A 12,211-nucleotide genomic window follows, 5' to 3' on the forward strand; every position below is an offset into this window, starting at 1 on the left:
GTTTTTCTCCAAACAACTTTTTTTCAACTGGTATACATTCTAGCTCAAAGAGTTTTTTTGCCCAATCTTTCTGAAAATTTGTGTGAATACTCTTTATTCAATTATGCTCTATATGAAACTAACTCTTTGATGGTAGATTAATAAGAGTATTTTTTTAATACAAAATGTGTGAAAAAAATAGTAGAAAACATAACATTGTAATCAAACACCTCAAAAACGAGCAATTTTCACCTTTTTTTTAATAACAATTAGGTTTATACTCTAGGGAAATATGTTGTTTACGAGAAAGAAAAGCTGTAATGATTGCAGCAAAAATTGTGGCTTCGGCAATGCACACCAGCAACAAGCTCTGATGGCACCTGCCCATGGACAACAGCTTCTTACTTCACTAATTCTGGTGAAAATGACTTCAAAAAATTATAAGGTGTCGTTCAAAAGATGAATAAAATAGCCTCCAAGTTTAAAGAAATTCTGATTATTTCTTTCCTGTTGAAAAAAAAAATCACGAAAAAAACTAAAATTTCGGCCTCCTAAACTGGTTTACCCCTTTAAATTCTGGCAATGAAAAATGATTTTAAATATTCTCATTCATTTATTTATTAATCAATTTTTTACAGATTTTATTTTATTTTATTTATTTATTTATTTATTTATTTATTTTGACGATTTTATGTAAATATTTCAAAACATAGAATTTATTTTATGCAAAGCCATTCTGATTGCTTTGAAAATATTATAAAGTTCTTGACATTCCAATAATAAAATACCAGGCACTTTTATGTAACAATAAATTAATTATGAAACTTTTTCACCAAAATCTGATTTTAAAAACTTCTTTTTCCATTCCTTCCTTTAATGTTTTTCTATAAAAAAAATAAGTAAAACAGAATACTTATTTCTAACACACTTGTAGAGATGTTTCAACTAATATTCCTTTCATTATCGTGAAATGAAAGGTGTGTGCATGTGTGTGTGTGTGTGCTTTTTTTTCTTTTCTTTTTCTTTTTCTTTTTTTTTTTTTTTTTTTTTAGCTGTACTACAAGTTGTTCACAACTGCGATATTTTTATCAAAACTGAAATAGGTGAAGAACAGTTACTTATCAAAAAGGGCTAATTGCTTAAAAATTTCGTGACCATTTTCTGTTGCGTTCCAAACTGCTCAGACAGTTTTAATTGTTTTTCTTGTGTTCCGAACTGCTCAGCCAGTTTTAATTGTTTTGCTTAGTGTCATTTTTTTAATCTCTTGCTGGTCTACAGATTATCATCTATTCTGCTGAAAGTTACCTTTTGCTCCCATGTATTTTGAATATCGACGACTCAAATAAGTCACTCAAATTTAAATCATTCCTCAAGATCTTCCATGCGAAGATATTGTTTTCAGAGTAAACAATGGGGGAGGGTTTATGATTAGCAGCTCTTAACCTGGGATGCTTCCCCCCCCCCCTTCCCCGTTAAGATGGGCTGTAACCCCTGTAAGATGAGAGAAATACGAAAAGGTGAAAAGCGATCATAGTAAAAATCAGGATGCTGAAAAAATGATTAATTTTCTGAAAGAAAAAGTGAAGTAAAATATATTCTTACTTAATGAAATGTAAAACCCAAATTAAACTGACATAATATACCTATGAAAAGAATTTTAAAGTTTTTACTTCATAGTAATTTTATGAATACTAAAAAATTCACATCTACGTTCTATCGTGTTTTTTCTTGCGTATCTTTTATAAAAAAGCTTTGTTAGTTTCTCGAGTGAAATTTTAATGCTTCGTTATTTTAATTAAAATTGTTATTCAAGAGAAAGAAGTTTATTTCAGCTAAAATAACTATCTAATGTATTACCGCAATAAAACTATAATCTTAATGCATAGTACTATTATTAATGTATAATCACAAGCATTTATAATATTTAAGTTTTAATATAATAATGTATACATATTATGTACTTCAGCCAAAAATTTAGTTTAAAAAAATGTTCATCTAAAGTACTAACCAATAAGTGAAAGCTGCGTGAATTCATTTCACACTGACAGACAATCTTTTGAATAAAATCTTTCTATATGTAGAGCGAAAACATACCTCTACAGTTACAGTTCAGATTTTTAGTTGAAATCGGTAAAAATACTCAAAATACATTATTATTTATGTTGTTTTTTGCGAGAAAGCCATTAAAATTAGGTTTGAAAACTATGTCGTGAGTTCTAACAGGGATTTAAATTTGAGTGAATTTGAGTGAAAACCAGTGCATATAGTAAGTTAAGAAAAGCTTCCGTATAAAAAAAAATACCCTCAAATGATTAATGTGGAGAATAAATAATTCGTACTTTCGTACACTTACTCAATATATATATATATACAGTCGAGTCCCGACTTACGCGAGGGATGCGTTCCAAGACTCGTCGCGTAAGGTGAAATTTCGCGCTGTGGAACAAGGTTAGAATATTAATTTTTTAAAGGCATACCTAATTGCTTCAGACATTTGTAAACACCCCTCAAATTGTTTCAAACCATTTTTTAACTATATATTTTAGTATCTTTTAAAAAAACTGACTTTTTTCTGTAGCTTAGAAGAAAGAAAAAACGTTATTATTTAACATAAAATAATGTTAAGGAGCACAGAATCAATGATCAATGCGGGAGAGAAACATAAAATAAAGCAGTATGTTTCTTACTGTATGTGCACTACAGCATTATAATAGCACTGAACTGTAGATATAGTAAATATATTTATAATTTAAAAAATGAAGAAGGTTTATGCAGCTCGATCAGACTGTTATCAGTAGTGTGACAGCGCATGCACATCAGGCAACTCGTCGCAGTCTAAGATCCCACTAGGCTCTTGATCTATCCTCATCGAGATTCCAAAAATTGTTATCAGAGATGAAGAGTATGATTTGTAAATAAAACGCAAACAAAAGAATTTCTACCTCTTTTACGTGAATTAATCAGAATTACCAGGGGATGAAAGGTGCCCAAAAATGAAACATTTACCGTCATTGAGTTTCCGAAAATTATCATCCTAAATAAACAGTAAAAGTTGTAAACGAAATGCTTAAATAAGGTTGCCTACCTATTGCATGTGAACTAATCAAGGTATCGACGGGGCTAAAAGGTGCTCAAAAAGAAGTAAGTTACCTTCATCGAGTTTCCAAAAATTGTTTCATAAATGAAAAGTAAAATCTGTAAAGAAAACGTTAAAGTAAGGCTGCTTACCTTCTTCTGGTCCCTAATCAGGTTTGTCAGGAGGAGGGGGGAAAGGAGTTCAAAAATGAATAATTTTCCTTTATCGAGTTTCCACTTAAAAAAAAAAACTAGGGAAAAATATTACTGTTACAAATCCTGTAAATAGTAATTATTGTAGTAACGTAACCTGTAAATAGTTTCCCGTAATGAATATACAACCCCTTTTCGTTCGGCTAAAGTATACGACCCCTATTTCCTTTTCTTTTCATTGATAAAATTTAATAACGGTCTACGCATTTCGAGAAGGGTGTGGAATATTTGAGAGATTTCTTTCGGTGTATATAAGCCGTTAGCGATGGATAAACAGTGGAGTTTCGATTGAGGATTTCGAACTGAGAGTGTATTAGCTCTGTTTATAGCGAAGCATTTCGCTGTGTTGTTTTCGTATTTGGAAGTAAATACGTGTGTAAACGTTGAGTTTACGGTGTTGTGTGATAATTGCTTAATTGCTGATGAATAATTTAGCAGTTGTTGAAGATATTTCCTGTACATAGTGTAAATAAATTTCCTGTGTTTTTATCAAGAACTGTGTCTTCCTTTCAAGAAAGTGGAAGTCGCACCGAATCCGTTACATTACAAAGCCTACAGGGTTGCCCTAGCGAAAGTGGTTCAATCATAGGTTATCGCTATTCGAAATTTCAATAATTGAAACTTCGCGCCCCGCATCGCTTTTCCAAAAATTTTCGCGCTGCAGGCGAGAAGTTGGCGGTAAAATTGTATTGTTACAAATCCTGTAAATAGTAATTATTGTAGTAAGGTAACCTGTAAATAGTTTCCCGTAATGAATATACAACCCCTTTTCATATGGCTAAAGTATACGACCCGCCTATTTCCTTTTTGTTCATTGATAAAATTTGATAACGGTCTACTTTTTTCCAGAAGCGTGTGGAATATTTGAGAGATTTCTTTTCGGTGTGCATATAAGCCGTTAGCGATGGATAAAAAGAGTTTCGATTGAGATTTCGAATGGGGAGCGTATTTGCTCTGTTTATAGCGAGGCATTTCGCTGTGTTGTTTTCGTATTTGGAAGTAAATACGTGTGTAAACGTTGAGTTTACGGTGTTGTGTGATAATTGCTTAATTGCTGATGAATAATTTAGCAGTTGTTAACGATTTCTCCTGTACATAGTGTAAATAAAGCTCCTGTGTTTTTATCAAGAACTGTGTCATCCTTTCAAGAAAGTGGAAGTCGCACCGAATCCGTTACAATTTGGCGCCCAACGTGGGGCTACTTCTGGACTTTCTTGGAGTAAGTGTGACTTTGGACATTATTTTCATAAAGACTTTTTAAATTTGGATTTTATTTTTATGGTGATTACTCGCGCAATGGATGAAAAATTAAAACAACTTCTTGACGCAATCAACTCTGTAAAAAATGAATTGGCGACTAACCAAGAACAGTTAAATAGTGATTTAACTGATAAAATTACTACAAGTCAAAATGAAATAAAAAGTGACCTAACGTCGATGAAAACCATGATGGAGAATCAACTAACCACCATGGGAGATAAAGTTGATGCTCGGGAAGAAAAATTTGATACTGTGGAAGAGCGTATCGCCAATGTGGAAAATAAGTTGGAAGAAGAAGACAAGAAATTTACCTCATTTAAGGAAGAAATAATTAAAGACATGGAAAGGAGATTGGCGACCGCGGAAAGCAGCTCTGTACAGTTTTGCGCTCCCACATCTGTTGCTCGACCGTCCATTAAACTGGCCACATTTGATGGGAAAAGTTCGTGGCAGGTGTACAAGACCCAATTCATGATAGTGGCGGAAGCGAACGGATGGGACTCTGCTACCAAGGCCTGCCATCTTGCAGCATCCCTGAGAGGTGACGCAGCGGACATTCTTCAGACCCTTTCGGACAGTCAGCGCCTGGATTTCGCCTCCCTCACATCTGCGTTGGATCTTCGCTTCGGTGAGAAGTGCCAGAAAGATTTCAGCCGACTCCAGTTGAAGTCCCGTTTCCAGAAAACTGGGGAAACCCTGCAAGAGCTTGCGACGGACATCGAGAGACTGTCTCATCTTGCTTTTTACGACTGCCCTGCGGATGTTCGAGACAACCTGGCACTCAACTACTACATCGACGGGGTTCGAGATCCGGAAATCCAGAAAGCTCTACGGATGGCGGATGTCAAAGACCTGAATTCTGCTGTTGTGTATGCGATGAGATACGAGGCCGCCCAAGAAGCAACCCGTGTGGATCGCCATCTAATACGGACTCAGGAAGCTGATGAGTCTGATTCCAGGTCGTCCCACCTCGCTGAACTTGAGAGACAACTCGGTGACTTGACAAGACATTTGAGCAGCATAACAGCCCAAAAGAAACAAGAGCAGAAGTGCTGGAAATGCGGTAGTGAAGGACACCTGCGAAGGAGTTGTCCGGCTCGCCAAGCTACGCGAGGGAAGGAAATCACCACCACTAGAGCTCTGCAGATTTCCTCTTCTAGTAGTGGCAGTGATGGACTTTTCATTTACGCACATGTAAATGGAATCCCTGCAGACTGATTGTCGACACTGGAGCCAATGTGACAATTATTAGGACAGATGTGGCTCGTGACTTTGGATCGAAACTGCTGTGGACATCGCCACGCGTAAGTCTCCAGACTGTGACAGGTGACAAGATCGAGATTGACGGTAATGTGGACTTGGAAATAGTGTTTGGGAATGCCACCTACCATCATACGGCATTCGTCGCTAATATCACGGACCCCTTCATTCTCGGATTGGACTTTTTGAAGACATATGACTTCACTCTCGACTTCAAGACTAATGAGCTGCACTCGATGAGAGAAGACATAGCCGTCTTCAACGTTGAAAATGATGTAAAATCCGCTCATCAAATAATAGCCCAAACAGATTTATCGGTTCTCTCAAGGTCAGAATCATTAATACCTGGCTCCCTTGAAGAAAGCAATAGTTTTCGATTTGGACTCATTGAATACCCTAACCTAAGCAGTAGCCTAAAAGGAGTGCTGGTAGCATCTACGCTTGTGGACCTTTCTAAGGATGTAATTCCTGTGAGGGTCGCCAACGTGAGTGAAAGGCCAAGGAATATCCGAAAAGGTGAAGTGTTGGCAACTTGTACTCCAGTAAACTGCATCATTAGAAGAATCAATTCCCCCGAGACTGTGTCTTCCGAGTCCTTGACATCGAAGTTAATTGGGAGTGCGCCGTTATCGAAAGATCAAAGAACTGCTGCGGAACAATTGGTGGATGACTTCAAGCATCTGTTTTCATCTACATCGGAGGATGTTGGCCGTACGAATTTAACGCAGCATAGGATTTACACTGGAGAACACCCCCCTATTAAACAGCATCCAAGACGACTACCGTTCGCCAAGAAGGAAGAGGTTGAGACCCTCCTGAAAGAGATGAAGGAGAATGATGTAATCGAACCCTCTTCCAGTCCTTGGGCCTCTCCCATCGTCTTAGTCCGAAAGAAAGATGGCTCCACCAGATTTTGTGTCGATTACCGACGGCTGAATGAAATCACCAAGAAAGACAGTTACCCTCTTCCACGGATAGACGACACCTTGGACACTCTTTCCGGACACAAGTGGTTTTCGACCCTGGACTTGAAAAGCGGCTACTGGCAGGTTGAGATACACCCTGATGACCGAGAGAAGACAGCGTTTACAACTGGACAAGGCTTATGGCAGTTTAAAGTGATGCCCTTCGGCCTCTGCAATGCACCAGCTACGTTCGAGCGTCTTATGGAGACAGTGTTAAGAGGACTTTCCTACGAATCCTGTCTGGTCTACTTAGACGATATCATCATCGTGGGACGCAGTTTCGAAGAACACCTGGCAAATCTTAGGAAGGTGCTGCAAAAGCTTAAGGAAGCCAATCTGAAGTTAAGCCCGTCCAAATGTAATTTGTTCCGCCGGGAAGTGAACTACCTTGGTCACATCATCTCTTCTGAAGGTGTACAAACCGATCCAGAAAATGTATCTGCAGTCAAGAGTTGGAGTCGTCCCGAAGACATCCATCAGCTGCGAAGTTTCCTGGGGCTCTGCACGTACTACAGGAAGTTTGTAAAGGGTTTTTCCAACATTGCACGACCTTTGCATCTGACGGAGAGCAAGCAAAAGTTTGAATGGTCCAAAGAATGCGAAGATGCATTTCTACGACTGAAGGAGGCTTTAACATCAACGCCTATCCTCGCCTATCCTCAGCCTGAAAAACCCTTCATCCTGGACACTGATGCGAGCAACGAGGGCATCGGAGCTGTTTTATCCCAAGAAATTGACGGCAATGAACATGTCATCGCTTACTGGAGCAAATGCTTATCAAAGTCGGAGCGAAATTACTGCGTCACCAGAAAGGAGTTACTGGCCATAGTGAAAGCTGTAGAACACTTCCATCATTACCTCTACGGCCGAAAATTTCTGCTTCGGACAGATCATGCCTCATTAACTTGGCTTTTAAACTTCAAAAATCCGGAAGGCCAGATAGCCAGATGGATACAGCGGCTCCAGGAGTATGACATGGAGATCAAACATCGAAAAGGGTTATCTCACGGTAATGCTGACGCTTTATCAAGGAGACCCTGTCCTGAGAACTGCCACTATTGTTCCCGAATCGAGAAACAGTATGGAATGACTAGCCCTATCGCCTATCAGGTGACAGTGACTCCAATATCATATCAGAACCTGATCCATGGAGTGACGACCAAGTTCGAAAAGATCAACTTGAAGACCCCGACATAAAACCAATTTTGGAGTTCATGGAAAGTGACAGTCGACGCCCTAGCTGGCAGGACTGGGAACTCGCTCCATTTACGGAACGGCGTGCTACACCGAAAATGGGAATCTGATGACGGCAAAGCGTCAAGGTGGCAGTTACTACTTCCCCGATCAAGGATTTCAGATGTTCTGAAAGAAATACATAGTAGTGCGACTGGAGGACATTTTGGTGTCTTGAAAACCCTCAATAAAGTTCGGGAGCGCTTCTTCTGGAGCAAGGCGAAGGATGACGTGGAGAAGTGGTGCCATTCTTGTGACGCCTGTGCTGCTCGTAAAGGACCGAAGAAGAGAAGCAGAGGGAAGCTACATCTGTACAACGTTGGAGCTCCTTTCGAACGAATTGGGATCGACATCCTGGGTCCTCTACCAAGAACTGCTGATGGGGACAAATACATTCTTGTTTCCATCGACTACTTCACCAAATGGCCGGAAGCGTATCCCATTCCAGATCAAGAGGCTACAACCGTAGCAGAGACTCTAGTCCAACATTGGATCTCGAGATATGGAACACCCTTGCAGATTCATTCCGATCAAGGGAGGAATTTCATCTCTGCTGTGTTTAAGGGCATATGTCAAATTCTCGGAATTGAGAAAACTAGGATAACACCACTACACCCACAATCGGACGGCATGGTGGAGAGATTTAACCGCACAATCCTGAGCAATCTCTCACTTATGGTATCCAGAAATCAACAGGATTGGGACAAGAAGCTACCTTTGTTCCTGCTGGCCTACCGCAGTGCTGTCCACGAGACTACCGGATATGCCCCATCTCAGATGCTCTTCGGACGAGAGCTTCGGCTACCTTGTGATCTCGTCTTCGGTCGTCCTCCGGATGCGCCTGCATCGCCTGAGGAGTACATCCAGGATCTCCAGGCCCGGTTGGAAGACGTTCATAACTTCGCACGAGAGCGAATCAACATCGCAGCGGTGAAGATGAAGACCCGATACGACACAAGGTCTACTGGACATGAATTCAACGAAGGCGACAAGGTTTGGTTATGGAATCCCATCCGACGGAAAGGTCTGTCACCCAAATTGCAGTCGCATTGGGATGGACCCTACAAAGTCCTTAACCGACTAAATGACGTCGTAGTGAGGATCCAAAAATCACCTAATGCAAAACCTAGGGTTGTACATTATGATCGGTTAGCCCTATACTATGGCCATAGTTCATGAGTATTACGTAAGCAACCATGGTTGATAACATAAAAATTGTAGATAATTTTTGCTTTTAATGTTTAGTAATATTTCTTGTTATTATTGTGTTTTCTGTATCTGTTAGTTATTAATTAATGTGTATATTTGTAAACTTGTGATAGAAGTTTGGCACCCTTTCTGAGGCTTGTACTGCCCGGGACGTGCAGTCCTTGGGAAGGGGGCAATGTTACAAATCTTGTAAATATTAATTATTGTAGTAACGTAACCTGTAAATAGTTTCCCGTAATGAATATACAACCCCTTTTCATTCGGCTAAAGTATACGACCCCTATTTCCTTTTCTTTTCATTGATAAAATTTAATAACGGTCTACGCATTTCGAGAAGGGTGTGGAATATTTGAGAGATTTCTTTCGGTGTATATAAGCCGTTAGCGATGGATAAACAGTGGAGTTTCGATTGAGGATTTCGAACTGAGAGTGTATTAGCTCTGTTTATAGCGAAGCATTTCGCTGTGTTGTTTTCGTATTTGGAAGTAAATACGTGTGTAAACGTTGAGTTTATGGTGTTGTGTGATAATTGCTTAATTGCTGATGAATAATTTAGCAGTTGTTGAAGATATTTCCTGTACATAGTGTAAATAAATTTCCTGTGTTTTTATCAAGAATTGTGTCATCCTTTCAAGAAAGTGGAAGTCGCACCGAATCCGTTACATTACAAAGCCTACAGGGTTGCCCTAGCGAAAGTGGTTCAATCATAGGTTATAGCTATTCGAAATTTCAATAATTGAAACTTCGCGCCCCGCATCGCTTTTCCAAAAATTTTCGCGCTGCAGGCGAGAAGTTGGCGGTAAAAAAAATAGAATTTAAAAAAAATCATTACTCAGGAAAAACTCGCGTTATAGCCATTTCGCGTAAGTCGGATCGCGTTGTGTGTGTGTATATATATATAATTTAAAATAAAGAGCATATATAAATTCACATTTAGTATCAATATCAGTTTAAGTTATTTCAAAATAAATTGTAATTTATGTTCTTTAACTGTTGGAAAATAATTTTAAATACCTAAATATTTTATTTTTTCCGACGAATTAGAAATGAAATATTCCAATTATGAAACAATTCTTTACCATTTTGTAACCGAATATATATGATAGTACTTAAAAGCAGACATGTCTCAGAATTTTTGAAAAGAAATTCATTAATATCTGTTTAAAATATTTCCCAATTGAGGTAACAGCTATTCAGTGCACATAAGAGCTTTCCACAAACATACCTCATTGCAAATTCATCGCAGGTTTACTGTTTTCGCATCACGAAGAGTAGAAAAGTTTTTTCGCGTTATGCCTCATTGTTTTCTTTGGAAAGGAATTCCCATCTTTGTTTTTGCAGATCAATACGATTTCGACAGAACGTATTGGGGAAAAGGTCATGCTTAAAGAGTGGAACAGAATCAGAGGAGCACTCCGGATTGTGAGGATGAGTGAGATTTCCACCATCCTTTCTTTTTCGGATACGATTTTATTCCGAACATGTATGCAGAAAATTGTTTTTGAATATTTATTAATATTTCCATTATTTTAGTAAGCTCTTTGAGTAACGGTAACTTTTTTAGGGCACCTAGAATTCTGTTAACCACTCACGATTGTTATTGCTTATAACTTGACCGTAGTTGGGCGTCCAAACTTTTTTTATGTCTACAGGAGTCCGCGCGGGGGTGCTCCTACTCCTGGACGGTGACTCCTCTGGTTCCTCGCCCAGCACTGGGCATTAATTTGAAATTTGAAATCTTGAATTTAAACTATGTATTTCGCAATTATTAGTTCAATGGGATCCATTTGTATTGGAGTTCATGTTGCGGTAGCTTAACTTGAATTTCAAGATGTCAAAATTCAAATTAATGCTTAGGACTCAATGCTAGATGTTCTGTGCAGGATGTTTTTTTTTTCAGCCCTTGGCCTGAGCTTGAAATTTGACATCTTGAATTTAAGTTGTGTCTTCCGTAATCATTATTGCGACAGGAGCCATTTGTAAGAACAAGAAACTCAAATATAGCAAGAGCCCGTGAGCGCTAGTCCTACGTCATAGTATAAAGGATCAAAATTTTTCTTCGTAAGCACATCGCACCAGACAAGAAAGGTATGCTATTATTTAAGCTGAGTCGCGCTGGTTTTGGAAAGAAACAGGTTGCAAAAGTTGCGTCAAAAATTGAGTCATTCCATCTCAAGTAACCTCGTCGTCTCCGCCCGATCATCACCGATTTGAAAGAAATTTTAAAGATGTGCATATATGCCTTTGAAACTCACCTATACAAATTTTCAGCTTCCGAGACGCAAATCCTGAGGATCTGGGATGGATAAAAAAAAAGGGGGGGGGTCTCCAAAATGCCGGATCAGCTTTGTGAAACGAATTGCCATGTTTAGCACAGTTCCCTCGTTGAGGCCCTCATTGAGCTCACTTTTTTTTCTCTTTTTGAGATATCCTAGATCCTAATAATTTGTGTCTGGAAAACTAAAAATTTGCACAGGTTAGTTTCAGAGGAATGGCTGCATCTCAATAGAACGTCCTCCAAATCGGAGATGGTTGGATGAGGACCATAAGATCACGTGACATGGAATGAATCTATAATGTTTAGCTTTTTCAGCAATTTTACGCATCTTTGCTACCTTTTTCCTGCCAAATCCAGCGCGACTTAGCTTAAATAATAGTGAATCTTTCTTACCTGTTGGGATGTCCTTACGTAAAATAATGTTTAGCCTTTATACTATGAAGTTGCTCTGGTACTCATGGGCTCTTGGACTAAAAGATTAGTGTCCTACCGCAGCTCGTGATTGCGAAAAATATAACTTGAATTTCAAGATGTCAGAATTCAAATTAATGCCAGGGGCTGAATGCTTGATATTTTGTGCTGGTTGCACTTTTTTTTCCAGCTAACTGTTGAAATCGCTATGCCAATGGAGTGAGAAAAAATAAGAGGCTTGATGACTTCGAACGAAGCCGCTATGCGTCGAAGAATTAGCCCATAACTGGTGAGACGATTTCTTTTATAACGTAAGCTGTTAAGTGGG

This window comes from Uloborus diversus, chromosome 6 (genome assembly GCF_026930045.1).
Source record: "Uloborus diversus isolate 005 chromosome 6, Udiv.v.3.1, whole genome shotgun sequence".
In the NCBI taxonomy this organism is placed as follows: domain Eukaryota; kingdom Metazoa; phylum Arthropoda; class Arachnida; order Araneae; family Uloboridae; genus Uloborus; species Uloborus diversus.